This window comes from Petromyzon marinus, chromosome 6, assembly GCF_048934315.1.
Source record: "Petromyzon marinus isolate PM22_M1 ecotype Great Lakes invasive population chromosome 6, UKy_Petmar_22M1.pri1.0, whole genome shotgun sequence".
NCBI classification, from domain to species: domain Eukaryota; kingdom Metazoa; phylum Chordata; class Hyperoartia; order Petromyzontiformes; family Petromyzontidae; genus Petromyzon; species Petromyzon marinus.
In genome coordinates, this window is record NC_133672.1 from 5293460 (window position 1) to 5315837 (window position 22378).

Consider the following 22378-nt stretch of genomic DNA (forward strand, 5'->3'; position numbering starts at 1 on the left):
AAGCTAAAAGCGTCTGCCGCCGAGTGTCTGAACGGCCCGGTTAGTGATCGTTACCGTGTTCCATACCGTGTCAACCCACACGGTTTACCCACGTATTCTTCTTCTTTGGTTCTTTCGGTAAAGTCACGTAGAATGATAATAAAATAATAAATTGATAAAATAAAATAACACAATAATATTCTCACGACGTTTCGGCCACAACACAAGCGGCCTTCAGGGAAATTGAGTTTTGAGGTCCACGCGGCGGTACATCCGTTTCAATACGGCCAACATTTTTAGTTTGTCGATTTGTAACTCTTTGGTGCTTTCGGTAAAGTCACAAAATAAAATACATCGCATCAGATGGAGGGCATCCGAATTATACCCACGTGACTTTACCGAAAGAACCAAAGAGTATGGATTCCTGCAGTCACGAAAGCTTCAAATCAAGATTGTCTATTTGTGTTGTGTTTCTCCCTTGCGATGGGACTTTGTAGAATGAACGTTGAGATGTATAAGGGGCACGGGGTGACCAATGGGGTCTAAATTGGCCTGTGATAAGGTCGGGCACTGATGAGGGGTTGACGGGTTATGGTATTACGTCAGACTCAGCCCCACACGTGTGCCCCATGCGTCAATGAAGCGATGTGAGTCTGTGGTCTGTCTCACACACGGCGACCGGATCGTCAGACGCAACCCGAAGTTTTGCTTTAAAGTACTGGGGACGGGTTGACGGGGGGGGGCAGATTGACGGGGGGGGCAGGTTGACGGGGGTGGGGCAGGTTGACGGGGGTGGGGCAGGTTGACGGGGAGGGCGTCTTACACTCTGGAGGGTGTGCTGCCCGGCGAAGACGTTGAGCGGTGACGGTGTGTGTGTCTATGTGTGTGTGTATCAGTGTGTGTGTGTCTGTGTGTGTGTCTATGTGTGTGTGTCTGTGTGTGTATCTGTGTGTCTGTCTGTGTGTGTGTGTCTGTGTGTGCGTGTCTGTGTGTGCGTGTGTCTATGTGTGTATGTGTATGTATCTGTGTCTTTGTGTGTGTCTGTATCTATGTGTCTGTGTGTGCGTGTCTGTGTGTGTGTCTCTGTGTGTCTGTGTGTGTATCTGTGTCTATGTGTGTCTGAGTGTGTGTCTCTGTGTGTCTGTGTCTATGTGTGTCTGTGTGTGCGTGTCTGTGTGTGCGTGTCTGTGTGTGCGTGTGACTATGTGTGTGTATCTGTGTGTGTCTGTGTCTATGTGTGTCTGTGTGTGTGTCTGTGTGTGCGTGTGTCTATGTGTGTCTGTGTGTGTGTATCTGTGTGTGTGAATCTGTGTGTGTCTATCTGTGTGTGTGTATCTGTGTGTGTGTGTCTCTGTGTGTCTGTGTGTGCGTGTGTGTTGCTGGCTGTCGTTGTTCCCTTCTTGTCTTTGCTCACAAATGACAAAATTAAATAAAAACACGCAAGTTACCCGATTGTATTTGGTGTTATACCGTAAAGAGAATTACCGTGGTCAATATCACTGAATAATCCGCTCGGGTGTCTCGTCGCATCGCAGGATCGTGACAGGACCGTGGCAGTTTGTGGAGGCCTTCATCCAGCTGTGGATTGACCAAGGCCGATGATGGACAACGATTGTTTAAGGGCGCTTTATAAATTATTATTATTATTGAGAGCTGGTGACCGAGCTGAGACTATAATAAAACTGGCTAAACTGGACAACCCGGTTGAACCAGGGGCTGCTCAACAGAAAGCACCTCAACTCCCCCAGGTCCCCCTCTTCAACATCCCCAGCGTGACATTAGAATAGTTTCTACTGTTGTTGTAAAGACCCCAACGTTGATCTCCTATACTCCGTGGGTGGGGGGGGTTTCACAAAAAAAATTATCCTCGAAAATAACGAAACACCCGAAATAATTGACACAAATATAAAGGCGCTGATTAGGGCTTTAGGATTGTTTTTTTGCATTTGTGGGTAATAAAATTAGAGCCTCCCCCTTTCAATCCTATTACTGAGCTATCTGTGAAAAAGAGCTTTATAGGTAATCGGATTCCTACAGTATAAATACAGATTCTGAATCCACCGCTGAATGAAGGCCCTCCCCGCGATGTGTGAGCGTCGTGAGAGTCGATTGATCCCACTTCACCACGCTGGTTAGTGGGGGGGGGTATTAAAGGGGTACCATTGTTTAGTGTCTCCCATCTCTCATCTACACCGCCTCTCTCCTACCCCTCCATCACCCCCCTTATCCCCTCTCTGTCTCGTCCATCTCCCCTGCATTCTGTCCTCTTATCTCCCTCCCTCATCCCCCTCTTGCCTATCGCCTCTCCTATCTCGCCTCCGTCTCACGTTAAAACCTCCCCACGCCTGTCACAGGGCTCCCCCCTCCGTCTCCTCTCCCCCCTCCCCACGGCGCCCCCCCCCCCGCCTCTCGCCGCCTCGGGCAAACACAGGGGAGGGAGGGAGGCGAGGCTTGGGCCACGTCATATTGCGGAAAAGTTTGAAGCTGCGTAACGCGCAAGAGCAGAGCCGGGCAAGCCGCGAGAGAGAGCCACGGGGAGAGAGAGACAAGCCGGAGAGAGAGAGACAAGACGGAGAGAGAGAGAGAGACAAGACGGAGAGAGAGAGGCACGTGGCAAGAAAGAGACATAGCCGGAGACAAGCAGAGAGTCGGTGAGACGAGACTGAACCAGAGGTGACACAGAGCGCAGCCACACACGCGCACACAACCACGGAGGGAGAGGAGAGAAGCGAAGGAGACCCAGAGTGAAGATCGCATTCATACACAGAGAGAGAGAGAAACAACCCGAGAAGACGGAGGGAAACCACAGAGGGAGAGACGCGAAAGAGGACGGCAGAGAGAAAGAAAGGGAGATAGACGGAGCGAACGCACTTGATCTCACCGTAGCTCGCCTCGTGCAAGTAGCCCCCGACATTTACTCCCAGCTCAAGTCACCGCCGCGCATTCGCGCAGCTGCACAGGTGAGTGAGTGGGTGAGAGGTTGAGTGAGTGAGTGGGTGAGTGGGTGAGTGAGTGTGTGGGTGAGTGAGTGTATGGGTGAGTGAGTGAGTGTGTGGGTGAGTGAGTGTGTGGGTGAGTGAATGTGTGGGTGAGTGAGTGTGTGGGTGGGTGAGTGAGTGGGTGAGAGGTTGAGTGAATGAGCGGGTGAGAAGGCGGAGTGGGTGAGTGGATGAGTAGCTGAGTGAGTGAGGTGAGCGGATGAGAAGGTGAGCAGACTAGGGATGGTGGTGTGAGTCTTCCCTCACCGTACAAACACGGACTTTCTCGCGCGCTCACCCATTCACCCATTCACGTACACTGCTGCCACCCACAGTGCTTTCACCCTTCCATTCATTTACCCTCTCATCCACTCGCCCTGTCACCCCATCTACTCACCCTCTCCCATTCACGTGTTCACTCACTCACCCTGTCACCCCATCCACTCACCCTCTCACCCATTCACGTGTTCACTCATTCACTCACTCACCCACTCACCCTGTCACCCCATCCATTCACCCACTCACGTGTTCACTCACCCATTCACGTACACTGCTGCCACCCACAGTGCTTTCACCCTTCCATTCATTTACCCTCTCATCCACTCGCCCTGTCACCCCATCTACTCACCCTCTCCCATCCAGGTGTTCATTCACTCACCCTGTCACCCCATCCACTCACCCTCTCACCCATTCACGTGTTCACTCATTCACTCACTCACTCACCCTGTCACCCCATCCACTCACCCACTCACGTGTTCACTCACCCATTCACGTACACTGCTATCACCCATTCACGTACACTGCTATCACCCAAAGTGCTTTCACCCTTCCATTAATTCACCCTCTCATCCACTCGCCCTGTCACCCCATCCATTCACCCTCTCACCCATTCACGTGTTCACTCATCCACTCACCCACTCACCGACCCACCGACCCACTCACTCACCCTGTAACCCCATCCACCCACCCTCTCACCCATCCACTTCTCATTCACTCACTCACTCACCCGCTCGCTCGGAGTTGTGGTGGTGAGTGGTGTTTTCGCAATGTCGTGTGAGGTGTTCGTTACGCAACCGCCTGCCCAGTTTTCCGTGTCGTCGTGCAGACAGCTACACGATGACTCGATGCCCCAGCAACAGAGCAAGTGACAACACCAGCAACACCAATAATAACACCTCTACAATTGACAGCCCCCAGTCAATACAATGCCGGATGAAGGCCGCCCTGCCGGAGTTATGCGGAGATTGCTTGACCATACTTCACCACGCTGGTCAGTGCTGTTTGACGATGAGAGGAGGGTGCCCAGCATCGGTTTGGATGATCGACACTCAGCAAACTGTTGTTAGACGTGCCCGATGATCGAATGCAAGTCGCCGGCGACATAGCAGCGGATGTATAACGCTCTGGACCTCATATAGAGAGTAGAACAAATGGACTTGGTAAATATTTAATGGTATCGGTTATTAATGCCATGAATCAAGACTCCCTTGCTAGATTCAGATCTTCGAGTCAGACGGCCAGAACGCGTTGATATGCTTGCTAATGAGTGTTCCCATATCGCAGATGGTAATAACACCTGAGTTCCGTTCTGGGCCACGGCTAACATCAGTGGCGAATGATACCTGAACCGCTCCTGGGCACAACCTCCCTTCACCAACCCGCATTGATCAGCTTGGTGAAGTATGGTCAAACAATCATGTTCGTGGCAACAATTCCCATCGTACATCCATGGCCCTCTCAAGCTGAACATTGCTGAATGGGCTCGATATAAATTTGAGAGTGCTCGTATTTTGGAATATAATCTTGCATCTCTTGCCCGTATGTAATGTCTTTATCCATCAAATCCTCACTGAGTTTTCAGGAGTACTGCAATGGCGTGTTTGACAATTGCATCACTGAGTAATAACATCGCCTTATGTTTGGTATTTACAAATCAGGATCAGTGTTCTTCTAGTCTATCCACCTAATGGATTTCCAGACTTGTGCGAACCAGGGGCATTTATTTAGACACGTAAACTGTGGACTGACTTCGCCTTTCCGCGGATGATCAGCAGTGCCAGCCGTGATGAACAAATATTTCTCGTTTACCAGATGCTCCCATTTGACGCTTCAACACAGGCGCGTGCTACAGCTTAGTTTAGAACAGAGTGGTTTTATTGGGGGGGATATAAACAGTTTTAAAAAACAAAGTGTCAGACACCAACATCTTGAGTGGACGAATTGAGGGTGGAGGGGGAAGGGATGGTGGGGGGGGGAGGAGCGACCTCCCCCACCACTCGAGGTCCGAGCGTATTGAGGGGGAGCACCACTGTGATGTAACCGCTTTGTCAAATGGTGAACAGAACGAGCAACGATGAGATTGGACATGGGCTTTGGTGGTGTCACGAGTGGTTGTGGAGCCAGTCGTATGCATGTACGTTGAACTTCTTTCGCACCCTGCGTAGCCAACCATGCTAATCGGAGGTGCGGGGGAAGGTATGACAAACTAAACACAAAAGCAGTTCTAAAGAAATTAGTTTTCAATCTGCATTTAAAAGTGCACAACTCCCAGTGGCGTCCTAATATAGGAAGGAAGAGCGTTCCAGACGGCCGCAGAAGCGCATCTGAAAGCGCCACGCGATGCAGTGACCGTGTTGCTGTCTTTAGTGGTACTGGTTATGGTGGTAAGCGTTGAAAGTGATGGTGGCTGTAGCAGTGGCTTGCATTGGTCGGTGTCTGTGTGTGATGGTGGCGGTGATCGTGGTACCAATAGTGGTTGTGGTGGTGTCTTTAGTGGTGATGGAGTTTCCATTCGAGGTTACAATTTGATTGAGCAATAGATTATTTTTGTGTCGTTCGTATTATGCTGTGTATACTGCGACGCCCGTCGCTTAATTTAATGAATTTTGGAACAACGGTTTATTTTTTTTGGCTTGACCCTTAACCTAGAAGGGGTGCTGAGCGATGCAGCTCACAGAGCGGCAGGAATACCGTGGGGTTATTTGTAAACAGCGAGTGCATTCAGGCGTCAAGTCATTGTTGTTCACGTTCTCGGGTTTTGTTTTATGGGGGGAAAAAAAAATCTTTTTTTTGTTTAGTTTCATTTTTTTGTCCACTCGGGCCTTTTTGAACCCCCAGCCCCAGCGCTCGTTTCCCCACATCGACCACGTCCTAACGCTGCAAGAGTCCAATCTACCGCATGTCCATAACGTTCGGGAGTTCGATTCCTGGTCATGATCGCTGGCAAATTATATCCGAACTGGTCATGGACCCCCCCCTCTCTCCCCTTCACCAACCATCATTGATCAGCGTTGTGGGGAGCGATGGCGTAGCAGTTAGCGCCCCGTGCTACGAACCCAGCGACTCGAGGTTCGATTCTGAACCGGTTCTGGGCCTCCCCTCTGTCGCCTTAGCCTCAAATGAGTGCCGGGTGCGATGTGTTATCATCGCCACTGGGGAGACAAAGGCGGCCGGGCGTGGTGTTGGCCACCCACCTCTCGTGTGCCGTGCCGGCCTTCATAGGTGCTCACTAACAGCACTTGCCCTGACATGCTGTTAAGGCTATACGGGGGAGGGGGGTATTTGGCTCTGATGGCAATGGTGGTGTCACTAGTGGTTGTGTCGTCAGTAGTAGCAGTTTTGTTGGTGTCTATAATGGTTCTGGTGGTAAGTTTTGAGAGTGGTGGTGATGGCGGGTGTAGTCGTGGCTTGCATCGGTCGGTGTCTGTGTGTGGTGGTGGCGGTGAGTGTGGTACCAATAGTGGTTGTGGTGGTGTCTTTAGAGGTGGAGTTTCGATTCGAGGTTACGATTAGATTGAAGGACAGATTATGTTTGTGTCGTTTCCATAATATTCTGTCTTATCTCGGTTAAACATAAGTTGCAAGGGTTACATGAATCGTAAAACGTCAATTCCCACACGGAGCTAATATGTTTGGACATACGATTAGGCGAGAATAGTTTATTAAAGTGAGGAGGCTTATTCAAACTTGGAGGTGTTCCGAATATTTTGGAGGAGCGAGGTCCCTTGGGTGGCTTAGGTCAGAACGATGAGCTGGAGCCAGCAAGATGCTGGGTTAAAATCCCCAGTTTCAGCCGCTTGTCATTAAACCGGGTGTTCTGGTGTAGTGAGTTCATGGTTCTATCCCAGGCACCAATGACTGCGCAAACAAAACATATTAAGGTTGGTAAAAACCCACTTAAATTTTCCTGACACTCCCTTACTGTAAGGTTCAAAGGATCACTTTTAAAGGATTTGTGGTATCCAAGTCTGTGAGCCCGCACGCGAACACGAGGAAGTCGCACTGCCATGCGAGGTGGTGGTGTTCCAATAGGACAAAAAGAAGACAACATTTTCAACAATTCTTGGCAACAAAATAAACATTTTTTTTTAAACCATGCGTGGTTGCCGCCGTTGTGACAGCGATGCCCAAGGGAGCGGTCCCGTGACTTGGGAGGGATAGCTGTTTTGATCGACAAATGGTGTCGCATCTGAGCGTGAAATGTAAAATGAGAATCTCGTTTCGCAATGAGTTGAGCGAGTCGTGGGGGTCACGAGTAGCGGGGTGAGAGGTGGCGAGACGAGGGGGGGGGGGGGCAGCTGTAGCGGTGAGCGCTACGCTGCGCTCCGAACCTAACGACCCCAGTTCAATTCCCTCCCACGGCCAACACCGGTGACGATTATCAGAACCGATCCTGGGCCTCCCCTAGGTCGACTCAGCCTCAAATTAGTACCTGGTGCGGTGTGTCAACACCCCCCACCCACCAAGTACCGTGCCAGCCTTCATAGGTGCTTGCTAACAGCACTTGCCCCAACAGTCTATCCAGGCTATACGGGTGAATCTTTGATCTCCTGTCCGTCACTCAGTGCTGGGGGGGGGGGGTCAGAGTTGCACCACCAACCCAGCGATGCTTCTTCACCAAGAGCCAGTACAGAGAGATTGTGAAACTTGACGTGACGCCGTGACAAATAACTTCACGCGCACACACAAAGACAAAGATCCACAGAGAGCGTGTCCTTCACATACCGTTGTGGAAAGTGCCGTTTGCGAGCTTATAATATGGCAAGTAATATCGGCATGGCATGTCGCGCTTGGGTCGGGTATGCACGCAGAGCTGAATTTATCACTCAATCATTTTCGGAACAGCTGTTGTGGAGGCTGGTCTTGCAAGTAGGGGATGTCGGCGTAAGGCACTACCACTAGACTACAAGGTGCGGCTATCCGCAATCCAGGAACCCTTCATTATTGCACCCTATGTTCCCATCGCCCGAGAGAGATTAACACTCATGGCGAACATCAGAGACGGTTGTCTGAAGCAGTCCAGTGCCTTCCCCCTAGGTCGACTCAGCCTTTCAAGGAGTACCCGGTGCTTTGTGAGAGAGGAAAAAACACATCAGCACTGGGTAGACAAAGGCGGCCGGGCGTGGTGCTGGTAACTCACCCCCTAGTGCACCGTGACGGCTTAATATGTGCTCGCTAATACAGCACTTGTCCCTACATTGGCAAAGGCTATACGGGGGGTGGGGGCTTTGTCTTTGTTGTGTATGGGTGTGCGCAAGTGAGTGCGTGTACTGTATGTGGGAGAGATATTTGTTTTTGTGACCGTGTATGTGTCTGTATGTGTGTGTGTCTGTATGTATGTGTGTCTGTCTGTGTGTGTCTGTGTGTCTGTATGTGTGTGTGTCTGTGTGTCTGTATGTGTGTGTCTTTGTATGTGTGTGGGGAGCGATAGTGTAGCGGTTAGCGCGCTGCGCTGTGAACCTGGCGACCCGGGTTCGATTCCCGCTCACGGCCAACACCAGTGACGATTATCTGAACCGGTCCCGGGCCTCCCCTAGGTCGACTCAGCCTCAAATGAGTACCTGGTGCGGTGTGTAAACATCGCCACTGGGGAGACAAAGGCGGTCGGGCGTGGTGCTGGCCACCCACCCCCTCGAGTACCGTTTCGGCCTTCATAGGTGCTCGCTAACAGCACTTGCCCCTACAGTCTGTTAAGGCTATACGGGGGATCTTTTATCTTTGTGTATGTCTGTATGTGTGTGTGTCTGTGTGTGTCTTTGTCTTTGTATGTCTTTGTATGTGTGTGTATGTCTGTATGTGTATGTCTGTATGTGTGTGTCTGTATGTGTGTGTCTGTATGTGTGTGTCTGTATGTGTGTGTCTGTATGTGTGTGTCTGTCTGTGTGTGTCTGTCTGTATGTATGTATGTGTGTGTGTCTGTATGTGTGTGTGTGTGTCTGTATGTATGTGTGTGTGTCTGTATGTGTGTGTGTGTGTCTGTATGTATGTGTGTGTGTGTCTGTATGTGTGTGTGTCTGTATGTGTGTGTGTCTGTATGTGTGTGTGTCTGTTTGTGTGTGTGTCTGTATGTGTGTATGTGTGTCTGTGTGTGTCTTTGTCTTTGTATGTGTGTGTATGTCTGTATGTATGTGTGTGTCTGTGTGTGTGTCTGTGTGTGTGTCTGTGTGTGTGTATGTGTGTGTATGTCTGTATGTGTGTATGTCTGTATGTGTGTGTGTCTGTATGTGTGTGTGTCTTTGTGTGTCTTTGCGTGTCTGTATGTGTGTGTGACTGTGTATGTGTCTGTGTGTGTCTGTATGTGTGTGTCTGTATGTGTGTATGTGTGTGTGTTTGTATGTGTGTATGTCTGTATGTGTGTGTGTCTGTATGTGTGTGTGTCTGTGTGTGTGTGTGTCTGTGTGTGTGTATGTCTGTATGTGTGTGTGTCTGTATGTGTGTGTGTGTCTGAATGTGTGTGTTCCCAACGTGCTAATGGCTCTGCTGCTGGATCGCGTCGTGCCTCTGGGATGTTCGGGCTCGGCTCTCGCTGACGCGCGCACTCCCCGACAGTCGCTGACTGCGCTCTTCATACAGTGCGACTGCGGTGATGGGTCCAGCGCTCTCCCAACTCCCCAGCTCCCCAGCTCCCTTCCCCTCCGGTTCCATTTCCCTCAAGCTCACAGCTTCATTCTCCTCTCAGCTCCCTCTCACTTACAGCTCCATCTCCCACCCAGCTACATCTCCCACACAGCTCCATCTCCCATCCAGCTCCATCTCCCACCCAGCTCCATCTCCCACCTAGATCCCTCTCCCACCCAGCTCCATCTCCCACCCAGCTCCATCTCCCACCCAGCTTCATCTCCCACCCAGCCCCATCCCCCACACAGCTCCCTCTCGCTCACAGCTCCATCTCCCACCCAGCTCCATCTCCCACCCAGCTCCATCTCCCACCCAGCTCCATCTCCCACCCAACTCCATCTCCCACACAGCTCCATCTCCCACACAGCTCCCTCTCGCTCACAGCTCCATCTCCCACCCAGCTCCATCTCCCACACAGCTCCATCTCCCATCCAGCTCCATCTCCGACCCAGCTCCATCTTCCACCCAGCTCCATCTCCCACCCAGCTCCATCTCCCACCCAGCTCCATCTCCCACACAGCTCCATCTCCCACACAGCTCCATCTCCCACACAGCTCATTCTCGCTCACAGCTCCATCTCCCACCCAGCTCCATCTCCCACCCAGCTCCATCTCCCACCCAGCTCCATCCCCCACACAGCTCCCTCTCGCTCACAGCTCCATCTCCCACCCAGCTCCATCTCCCACCCAGCTCCATCTCCCACCCAGCTCCATCTCCCACCCAACTCCATCTCCCACACAGCTCCATCTCCCACACAGCTCCCTCTCGCTCACAGCTCCATCTCCCACCCAGCTCCATCTCCCACACAGCTCCATCTCCCATCCAGCTCCATCTCCCACCCAGCTCCATCTCCCACCCAGCTCCATCTCCCACCCAGCTCCATCTCCCACACAGCTCCATCTCCCACACAGCTCCATCTCCCACACAGCTCATTCTCGCTCACAGCTCCATCTCCCACCCAGCTCCATCTCCCACACAGCTCCATCTCCCACACAGCTCCATCTCCCACTCAGCTCCCTCTCCCACACAGCTCCATCTCCCACACAGCTCCCTCTCGCTCACAGCTCCATATTCTCAGTTCCATTCTCATCCCAGCTCCGTCTTGCACTCAGCTCCATTCTCCCAGCTCCTATCTCCCAGCTTCCCCCCTCCATCCATCTCCCTCCCACTCCCAGGTCTCTCTCTCGCTCCCAGCTCCCTTGGTGGTTTGATTCGAATTCAAAGTCAAGGATCTGCTCAGAAATGTCATTCCTTTTGCGGGGTTTGATAACATAGGGGTAACCACTTTGTGGGAAGTTTACGGTGGTTGCACTCTAGAGAGACTTGTCCCCGTCGCTTGAATGTCGAACTTCTACCACTTGCTCAGGACAGCCAATGGATATTGGATAGAGGGAGACTTTGTTTTTTTTTTTCCTTTTGAGATGTTGGGCTGCTTGGCCAAATCCTATAAGAGCGGTGGATCCTAAAAAACAAATCCACACGGATCGGACAGTAACCTCTTTGCTGTACTGCCCCATGCCCAGCGCATGGCGATTGATGATTTCTGTTTGACAGGTTGCCATTACTCGCCACCCGTGTACAGCAAAGCAGTGGGAAGTTGTAAAAGTGGTGAATTCGATACATAATTAAATATTGTGGTGCGGCATCATTGTGCTGCATTGAGAGTAGTGTGCGTGTCTGTGTGTGCATTGGGGAGCGGTGGTGCAGCGGTTAGCGTGCTGTGCTACGAATCCAACAGCAGTGACGATTATTTGAACCGATCGTGGGCCGCCTCCCCTAGGTGGACTCGGCATAAAATGCGTACCTGGTGCGGTGTGTAACCATCGCCACGTGGGAGACAAAGGCGGAAGAGCGTTATGTTGTCCACCCACCCTCGTGTGTGCTGGGCCGGCCTCGCTAAACAGGGCTTGCCCAAAAGTCTGTTGAGGCTATGGGGCCGTCCATAAATGACGTCACGCGATTTTGGACGATTTTTGACCTCCCTCCTCGTCACACGGCGTCACAAAAAGTCAGACCCCCCCATTCAAATATGACGTCACAAAGATCTGCCCCCCCCCAAACCATATTTTCATTTTGAAAATAAAACATGCTTCAAATCGCTTTAAACTAATGTCATTGTAGTACATATTTAATGTGGCGCTGCACTCTGATGTTGTAGGAGTGTTGCAATAACAATTAGTGTTGTTATAACAATTCTATATTTTGATTTAAAGCTTTCCTGACTGCAGGGATTCATATTCTTGGTTCTTTCAGTAAAGTCACGTAGAAGGGAAACAATAAAACAATACAAATATAAAACAATATTGTTTCCCTTCTACGTGACTTTACCGAAAGAACCAAGAATATAACTCTATATTTATTTAAAGTTGCGCATTTTTACGTGACGTCACATTTCTCAACACCCCCCCCCCTCGTCACACATCGTCACAAATATCTGACCCCCCCCCCCACTAGGTGCGTGACGTCATTTATTGTCGGCCCCTATACAGGCGATCTTTGTCTCGAAATTGGGAGTTATGGAGAGCGGTGGCATCGGCGTCCACACATTGTTCTTGCTGCAAACCCTACCTCCCGAATTCGACTCCCGGCCACGACTCGTGGTATCTGTCCCTCCCCGCCGAAGTTGACTCAAATTTAAAACGGGGTGAGTGCCTGCTGGTGCGGTCCGTGAGACAAAGGTGGTGGTGGTGGCACTCGCTGGTTCTCTCGCCCTTGTGCGCCGTGCCACCTTTAATAGGCGCTCGCAACCTCCCTTGCCCCGAACGAGTCTGTCAGGCTGTATGGGGCGGCGGTGAGGACGGGACGGACGATGTTTCCACAACGGACTTTGGACTTTTATTACGGCAGCGGCGTTCGTACATTGTCTCTCCGATCAAGTCCTCCCGAAACCTCGCGGCCCCCCTGGCGAGAGACCCAATCAGCCGAGCCGGAGTTTAAAGCAGCGCTGCCGAGAGACGCGTTTCGCTTGGATGGGATTGTTAACAGCAAGCAGTACGTTGTTTCGTTTGCGCAAAGTGGCTTGGCAGATCCTTGTCTGTGCCGTGTTCAATTTATCTCGATTGGTGCTGCGACTTCCCAACAGCAGACCGTGTAAGGGGGCGTCCATAAATGACGTCACGCACCTGGGGGGGTGGGGGGTCAGACATTTGTGACGAGGGGGGGGGGGTTTGAGAAATGTGACGTCACATCAAAATGCGCAACTTTAAATAAATATAGACAACACACGTTCTACTTAATTAGATATACTTTTTAATAAATATTTTCTCCTACAACATCAGAGTGCAGTGCCACGTTAAATACGCACTACAATGACAATAGTTTAAAGCGATTTGAAGCATGTTTTATATTTTGGGGGGGGGGGGGGGGGGGGCAGAGCTTTGTGACGTCATATTTGAGGGTTGGTCTGACTTTTTGTGACGCCGTGTGACGAGGTGGGGGGGGGGTCAAAAATCGTCCAAAATCGCGTGACGTCATTTATGGACGGCCCCTAACACAGACGCGATAACATTGAGCGTCGATGTGTAAAAGAAATGTTAATGGCGGAATGAATAACGTCACCCCATTCACATATCCATCTATTTGTACACAACCCCCATCGAATCCGCAACACCTTCCATGAGATGCATCAGTGCTGAAGATGCTAATGAAGATGACTATGATGATCTTTCACTTTCCATCGGTGGAAAGCTCAGGACTGATGATGATTATGACCACGATTATGTTTGACATCCCAGTTTCTCTGACCTCCCAATGGCCTAACCTCTCGCCGTGCGAGAGGTTACTAATGCAACATATAAGTTGCATAACCCTCACTGGGAGCAGCGCTGGTACGCAATAAAATCACCTTTTGTTGTTATTTCATGATTGTCCTGCACACGCGAGGGTTTGCGTTGGCTGTATGCTGCGGCCACGCCGCGTCCCCCTTCTATACACGGTTTATTTGCCCGCGGCGTGCAGAGTACACACGCTTTGAACGATCACGCGCACTCAAAGTCAACAGCGGGCCACAGTGAATCTTTGAAGCAGACTCCTCGCACCGCGTCAACAGCCATCGTGTGGGCTCTCGCAAGAACGGGTGGTGCGTGGTGCCCCTCCCCCCCCCCTCGGCAGCGTGCTTGTACGACGTTTCGCGCCACGCGCTCGGGAACTTCTTTGGGAATTGACCGTTTACAATCAAAGCCCCCCCCCCCACCGTGCCCCGCTCTGACTGGTAGACTAATAATGCTCGATTGCAGGCCATCTACCAAGTTACCATATGGGGCCGTCCATAAATGACGTCACGCACCTAGGGGGAGGGGGGGGGTCAGACATTTGTGACGATGTGTGACGACGGGGGGGTTTGAGAAATGTGACGTCACCTCAAAATGCGCAAATTTGAATAAATATAGATAACACGTTCTACTGAATTAAATATTATTTTTTAATAAATGTTTTCTCCTACAACATCAGAGTGCAGCGCCACGTTAAATACGCACTAAAATGACAATAGTTTAAAGCACTTTGAAGCATGTTTTATTTTTTTTGGGGTGGGGGTTGGCAGAGCTTTGTGACGTCATTTGAGGGGGGGGGGTCTGACTTTTTGTGACGCTGTGTGACTAGGGGGGGGGTCAAAAATCGTCCAAAATCGCGTGACGTCATTTATGGACGGCCCCTAAGCCCACAGGGACAACTGCCACTGGGGGGGGGGGTGCCCCTTTGTGTGTATGTTGAACTTCTTTCGCACCGTACGTAGCCAACCGTGCTAATTGGAGGTGCGGGGGAAGGACAACAAACTAAACACAAAAACTGTTCTCAAGAAATGAGTTTTTTATACTAGTTTTCAATCAATATAGTGTGTGGGTGTATATCGATATACACAGAGTGCACATCGCGCCAGCCTGTGTTCAACCAGCACTGACTAGCGTGGCAAAGTTTGGTCAGATCCATCGCGACGTGAGGAGGCCTTCGTCCAGCAGTGGATTGACAAAGGGGCTCATAATAATTACCTCTCCAAGAAAAGGGACAGTCATGGACAGACGAAACCCTTGAGAGGAGGCCCAAATGGTGACGGGGTGACGATAGTGCGAAAGGGATAAAAATCCAGGCTGTGAGGGCAGCAGAGTAGTGACCTCCCTGTGAGTAAAAGTTAAGACGGCGTGTCAAGAGAAATCCCCAGTTGCTGGAGCAGATCGAGATTAGATGGGAGAGGTTGACAGGTTGGGGGGGGGGGTGTTTGAGGAAGGATCTTAAAGACAGCGAGTGCGGTCGTTAAATCGATCTGGAATTGGATTTGGAGCCAGCAGAGGGAGTGGAGTGTTGGGCTGATCTGGTCACGCTTATGGAGAGCAGCATTTTAGATCATCCTGGAGTCCTCTAAAAATTACTCATTTTATCGACCCTAGATTGATCATGATGATGATGCTCCAGAATTCCCAGCTGTACAGCAAACAATCACATATCCTCTGTTCAGTCGGTTAATAAGACGCTCGTGACCATCGTCAAAGCAAAGTTCATCATACACCAGGGCAGCTGTAGGGCAAGAGTTGCTGGCAATCTTCACCAAGGCCGCTGTAGGGCAAGAGTTGCTGGCAATCTTCTGTACGCAGACGTGCAGCTCGGCGCGGCTCCGATTAGCATGGTTGGCTACGTACGGTGCGAAAGAAGTCCAACGTATATACGTAATAGAGGGTTGTTGTTTTTTTTTACGCGAGATCCCAGAAATATAAATGTGTCTTTAAACCCCCCACCACCCGACACAGCCAATTGGTAAAGGTTTGTCAAGTGAACAAAACGTGCCAATTCGGGTAAACGCAACACGCAATCTCACCAAAAAAAACCTCTTACGGATAATATTGGGTTGCGAAAGCCTAACTGGATAAACATACGATACATACAGACGGCGCGTGCGGAAATTTCCCAGTGACGGGTTCCCGAGCGATGAATAAAGTCTCGGTTTTAGCCGCCGCTTCGTCAAAAGACACTTTTTTATTTTAATTTTCCCCGACTTCCACCTGGCACGCGAGACGTTTGGAAACCCCGTATAAGTCGAGAGACTCACCCTCGCTGAGTACGCACGCTGACACGACCGCAGATGCTTCACATTGCCTTGCCGGCTGGTGGGCTTAAGTGCCGTTGGCGAGCACCTATTAAGGCCAGAACACTTCACAATGCGGTTGTGGTCACAGCAGTGTCTGGCAGCCTCGGTCTCCCCGTTGCCCATGTTTAGGATGCGTCGACCTTGGGAAGGCGGAGCACAGATTTTAATGCAAACTCTGCCACAATTGGGTTTATAGTCATGCGCATATAGGGGCCGTCCATAAATGACGTCACGCACCTGGGGGGGGGGGGAGTCAGACATTTGTGACGATGTGTGACGAGGGGGGGGGGGTTTGAGAAATGTGACGTCACATCAAAATGCACAACTTTAAATAAATATAGACAACACGTTCTTCTTAATTAAACAGACTTTTTAATTAATGTTTTCTCCTACAACATCAGAGTGCAGCGCCACATTAAATACGCACTACAATGACAATAGTTTTAAGCGATTTGAAGCATGTTTTATTTGGGGGGGGGGGGGGAAAGAGCTTTGTGACATCATATTTGAGGTGGGGGGGTCTGACTTTTTGTGATGTCGTGTGACGAAGGGGGGGGGGGGGTAAAAAAATTGTCCAAAATCACGTGCCGTCATTTATGGACGGCCCCATATTCTCTATTGTCCTGTATAGAACATTGGGGGCCAGGTTTCCTCCTTCGCAGAACGCTGGGCTACCGGTGGGATGAGTTTGTGTGCAACCGTGGGCTACTGCGCCGACGCGCGGACTGAGGGAGGAGGATGATGAGGGGCCGGCCACAGGCCTCGTGGCTGCATCAGATCGACCGCTACTGTCGAGACTCGGTGATAAGAAGGGAGCTCGCTTGTGGCCGGTAGGGGACCCCCTTAGGAAGGGAGCTCGCTTTGGGGACTTTGCAGAAGGAACCTTGGGAGTTGCTGCAGGATGGTTGAAGTTGCTACTGTGTCGGCGAATGCTTCCCACACTTGATTCCGCCTGAAACTGGTGTTGCAAGTGCCGTCAGCGAGCACCTAATGAGACGGAGAGCAAAGCGCAATTGGCGGTGGTTGATGGGGGCAAACTTAATCCACGCACCGACCGCTTTTATCTCGCAAGCACCGATGTTGACACATTGTTTATTTTAGTCCCAGTTGGCATCGGGCGAGGTCACATGCTCGTGATCAATCGATGTGCGAGACACCGAGGTTCGACACTCTTGTCATGCACGGAAGCTTACTCACTCTCTCGGCGTATTATTGACGCTCGGCCATTCCCATGTCATACCCACACATGCACGCGCACACACGCACGATGACGCATGTTGTACAAACGTGGAGCACGCCTGGTCTTGACCGAGCTCGGAGGCTAAGGGCCTGGATAGTTTATTATTATTACGGCCTGGATAGTGTTTGAATGTGCGACCACCGTGCAGCACAGCTGCCGTGGGGCCAACGTGGTGGGCAGCCCAGGGCGGAGCTGCAAAATAAAATATTGGACTCTTTATTTAGGCGAGGCGTGGACACTCTATATCAGACCAAGAGCCCAACAAGTACCCATAAGTTCTCCAAGGAGCCAAGTGTGTGTATATATTGACAGTTTTCGGCACAGCACGGGAGACATCCATTATTCTTTGCCTGTGTGATAGTTAATTCTACGTTGTTATCCTTCCCCCGATTAGCACGGTTGGCTACATACGGTGCGAGGGATGTTTAACATACAGCCAAGCCGCTGGCACATGGAGTGAAACGTCGGACTTCACACCAAACGGCCCGCGGTGCAACGTGAAAGCTCCTCGGAGAGCTACGCATTAAGGGTGATGGGCGGAGGTGGCCGGGGCTGGTTCAGGGGTCAGAGCCACAAAGCCAGCAACTGCCCGAGACCCTGGCTTCGAATCCAGACTTCAGCCATCCGTGATCAAACTGGGTTTTCAAGTGTAGCTGCGAGCGACGACTGAACAGGTCCCGGGCCCTCCCCTCCCCCCCCCCCCCCCCAAGTTGAATTAATTCTCTACGTGTATGGATTAAAGAGCCACACGCGGCTCGGGAGACTCCGGTTGGCCACAGCTGATTTCGACCAAAGGGATCCGATGAGCTGTGAAGCTGTTTTTTTTTTCCCACAGATGTTCAATAGGGGCAGCTCAGCAAGTTAGAACAACAACAACAAAAATCGATAAGGAGTGCAAAATAGAGAAAAGGTTAGCAAGCCATGAAACGTAAGGAAATAATACATCTAAATAAGTACAGATTTTCTACGTTCCTGATTATTTTAAACCACTTCCATGCTCCCATTTCTGTACCCCTATACAACAAATGGCAATTCCATGCTTGGAGAAGTACGAACCGGTGGTGTCCATCAGTGAACTATAGTTCTGATTGTACTTATACCTTTGGCTGGGCCGTGATGTTCTTTGTAACAATATACACCGTAAGTTAAACATTTCAAATATATATACACACACACATTTTTTACACGTGTCATTCCGTGTAGGCTATGTGCATGTCCAATCGACACTCTTAAAAACCAAGATCTTTCCATCTCAAGATATATATATTTTTTATCCCGGGTGAAATACTTGAACAAGTTAATAAACAGAACTCAATAAATAGCCGCCAACGACCCGCTCGATGTAGGGCAGCACCTCTCATGGAGCAGTAGCAGCACATCATTATCAAATGGCTGCGTGTCCACGAGCGTGCCTGGACAGATCTGGAATGACCCAATGCTTGAGGGCTCTTTCTTCGAGTGACGATGCCTGGACACAGGAGGGAGAGAGGGGTTCGTGGTCACCTCTCTTCCTTCACCCCCCCCCACCCCCCGCCGCCGCACCCCCAAATGAATCCAAACCAAACTGCCGGGCCAGGTTCGGTGACTCCGCCGATGTCGTGAGCGCTGCCGCCTCTCTCCGCACGAGTGGAAGCAAAGACAAAGTTCCCTCGATAGCACCGACGAGACCGTTGTGGCAAGCGCCGTCAGCGTTTACCTGTGAATCACGGCACGGCAGACGAGGGAGGTATGTGGCCGGCACCGTGCCTGCCCGCCTTTGTCTCCCCGGTCCTAATATTTACACACCGCAACCAGGTACTCATTTAAGGCTGAGTCGAACGAGGGGAGGTCCAGGGCCGGTTCGTGAGCGGCCCTGGGCTGTTTTTGGTCATGAGAGAGAATCAAATTCAGGTCGCCGGGTTTGTAGCACAGTGTGCTAACCACTGCACCACACTTCACCACATGTAAAAGTATTTGCGTATGTACATGCCCTACAATAAAGCCCCATGCGTGCTCACACACGTGCAAAGATTCCACACACTCACGAAGATTTCTCGTTAAGTCATAGTGTGCTGGGGAAGGTACAATTAAAGTTAGGGAGTGGTTACCGCACAAAGACAAAGATCCCCCGTATAGGCTTAACATACTTTTGGGGCAAGTGTTGTTCGCGAGCACCTTTGACGGCTGGCACAGCACACGAGGAGGTGGATGGCCAGCACCATGCTCGGCAACCTTTGTCACTCGAGTGGCAATGTGTACATACCACAGCAGGTACTCATTTGAGGCTGAGTCGACCTAGGGGAGGCCAGCGACCAGTACATATAATGGTTACTGGTGCTGGCCATGAGCAGGAATTGAACCCGGTTCGCCGGGTTCGTAGAGTGACGCGCTAACCGCGACACTACCACTGCACGCACACACGCACACACACGCGCGCACGCACACACGCACACACACACGCGCGCACACACACGCACGCGCACACACACACGCACGTGCGCTTCTGTCGACTTTGTTCAACAGTTTATTTTCGGAATGTCGCGGGGGGAACAATGTTCATCGTAGGGCGTTGTTTCTGCTTCTTCTTACATCACACAGGGACTGTACGCATCAACAACGTACGAACAAATATAATTGGCGTCATTGCAGCGGCCAAATAGACGTGGCTCGGTATCCTGCCGGCGTTTTGAGTCTCCGAAGTCAGTTTGGCAGTCGCCGCCAGTTGCACCGCACTCTTTCGCGTGCATCCCGTGGGAGATGGCAAACCCAAGACGGAGTGTCCCTGGTGGTGTTTTTGGGTTTTTTTTATTACAACTTCAGTTTTAACTTTCGTCGTCGTCGTCGTGCACGAGACGGTGGCTTTTCCGTTCAGCTGACAGCGCATCCACACTGCGCTGGCGAGCGGTCCACGGAAGATGATGTGAAAAGAACCGCTCCCCAAGCCAGCTCGCCGAAAACTTTGCCGTGCCTCGCGACGAGCGCTCGCTTTACGTGTGTCGTTGGAAACAACAGGAACAAAACAAAAAAATCCGTTGTTGGAGCTGGGATTGAGGCACAATAAGTTGAAGCCCCGTATTTAATGCCGTCATTTGTTTGCGCAGTCACTGGCGACTGGGCCAGTATCGTCATTAACTCGCTGCACTGGAGAACCCGGTTTAATCGCGGTTTGGTGGTTCACATCCTGGATTCGAACCCAGGCTTTGGGCGGGTGCAGGCTCGGTGCCTCTGCCCTCCGCCTTGGTGGCGCCCTCCGGGTGATTTGTTCGCGCGAGCGTGGGAGAGATCGCGCTGCTGCTTCAAGGGGATGTTGGCGATGGGAAAGAAACCCCCCCCCAGCACACGATTGCTGCTCTCTGCAATAAGCAGCGCTGCGCTGGGCCCTGCCAGGAGCTGACCGAGACAAAAAAACGGCACTCTTAAAATAGTAATTCATTTGCCCTCCTCTCCACTTGGAGCGAGTGAAGTTATTTCATTTATAAATGGTCTTCCACGCTGACTGCAGTTCTCTGCTCACGATCGATATATCCCTGCTCAATGTTTCTCCGCTTAGCTCGATTGTGCTCATTGCTCACGCGTACAGATTGGACTTCACTGGCGCGGGTGTGGGCCACTGTGAGTGTTCGCATGCCCCCAACGTGTGCCAGAGTGGCGAGATGTTAACTACCTTGCCTGGTATACAGGACGTCGTGGGTTCGATCCCGACCCTGACGCCTGTATATTTAGAGTTTGCATGTCTCTCTCTCTCCCCGTGGCCGCGTGGATTTTTCTCCGGGTCCTACTCGTTTTTCCCTCCACATTTAGAATCAACATGCATTTGGGGTATTTGGCTGCGATACATTTCCACGTGAAAATCCACTTCGTTGAGCCATCATTTGTGGCCTGCTCGCTTCTGAAAAAAAAGAGCTACATAGCCTCAGTAGGCTTTAACTGGTAAAATAAAATAGCTTATAGGAATAGAGGTGACCAAAATCATGGCATTCTTGACGTGACGGAGCAGCTGATTTTGCGACGACCACCGGACCTTTAAATGTTGAGCAGCACACGTGCGCAGTCGTCTCAATATCGAGGCGGCAGTAGCGATGCAGTAGTTAATCGAATTATCATTGCAGTAGAACTCTTATCTGTGACGCAGTGGCGGGGGGGGGGGGGTTCACACTTTGCGGATCCTATCTGTAGTCTACCCAGTAAAACAACTGCGAGTACGATGCCCCCTACTTTCTCAGTGTGCCTGAGCCTCTTGCCTCACAGGCTGGCACTTATCTCGCACGCGGGACACCCATTAGGGCCCGGCACGAGCCTCACGCGTTGAGCGCCCAGTGCGACCAACGCTGCGCAGCCACCCTCGCCTCCCAAGCGCCGATATTCACACACTTGCAGCGAGTGCTCATTTAAATTCAACTTGGGGGGTGGGGGGGGAGCCCCGGGACCTGTTCAGCCGTCGCTCGCTGCTACACTTGAAAACCCAGTTTGGTCACGGATGGCTCAAGTCTGGATTCGAAGCCAGGGTCTCGGCAGTTGCTGGCTTTGTGGCTCTGACCCCTGAACCACCCCCAGGCCACCTCCGCCCAACACCCTTAACGCGTAGCTCTCCGTGGAGCTTTCAGGTTGCACCGCGGGACGTTTGGCATTAAGTCCGACGTTTCGCTTCATGTGCTAGCGGCTTGGCTTCTTTGTATGTATGTTAAACTTCTTTCGCACCGTATGTAGCCAACCGTGCTAGTCTGGAGGTGCGGGGGAAGGTGAACAAACTGAACACAAAAAGCAGTTCTTAAGAAATTAGTTTTCAAAAACTTTATTTAAAAGTGCATAGCCTCAGTGGCTTCCTAATATCGGAAGGAAAGGGCGTTCCAGACGGGCTGCAGAAGCGCACCTGAAGGCGCGCGGTGCAGTGACCGTCTTCAGGAACTGAATTGGGCACAACCACTGAAACGTCTGCGGTAGTACTTTTCGTGAACGCTTGCATCAGCTGGGTGCCCGTTTCCTCTCTGGCTAAAAGCCCCTCGCTGGGTCCGTGCCACGCCGCACCGCCCGTGCCCCCCCCCCATCCCCCGCATAGGCTCGTTGCCCATGCCCCCCCGGGATGGATGAGACGTCCCTCGTGTGCCACCGCGTCCCATGGCAGCGCCGCTCGGGTGATTCACCGGGGTGGGGGCAAGGGGACGACGACGAGACGCGCGAGCGCACTTTTAATTCGGCTGATTGAGCCGCGGGCATCGGCGTTCTATCCCG

The 22378-nt window shown here is 51.5% G+C and overlaps 1 protein-coding gene across 2 annotated transcripts in view; it reads left to right on the forward strand.

Moving 5' to 3' along the window:
* The first annotated feature begins 2831 nt into the window (after positions 1-2831).
* The window catches only part of LOC116939775 (mechanosensitive cation channel TMEM63B-like), a 53390-nt gene continuing 33843 nt past the window's right edge, over positions 2832-22378 (forward strand). For both annotated transcript variants that reach the window (XM_076064614.1, XM_076064619.1), the window contains exon 1: positions 2832-2939. The gene's annotated coding sequence lies outside the window, so the exon portion shown is untranslated. The remainder of the gene's footprint in view (positions 2940-22378) is intronic.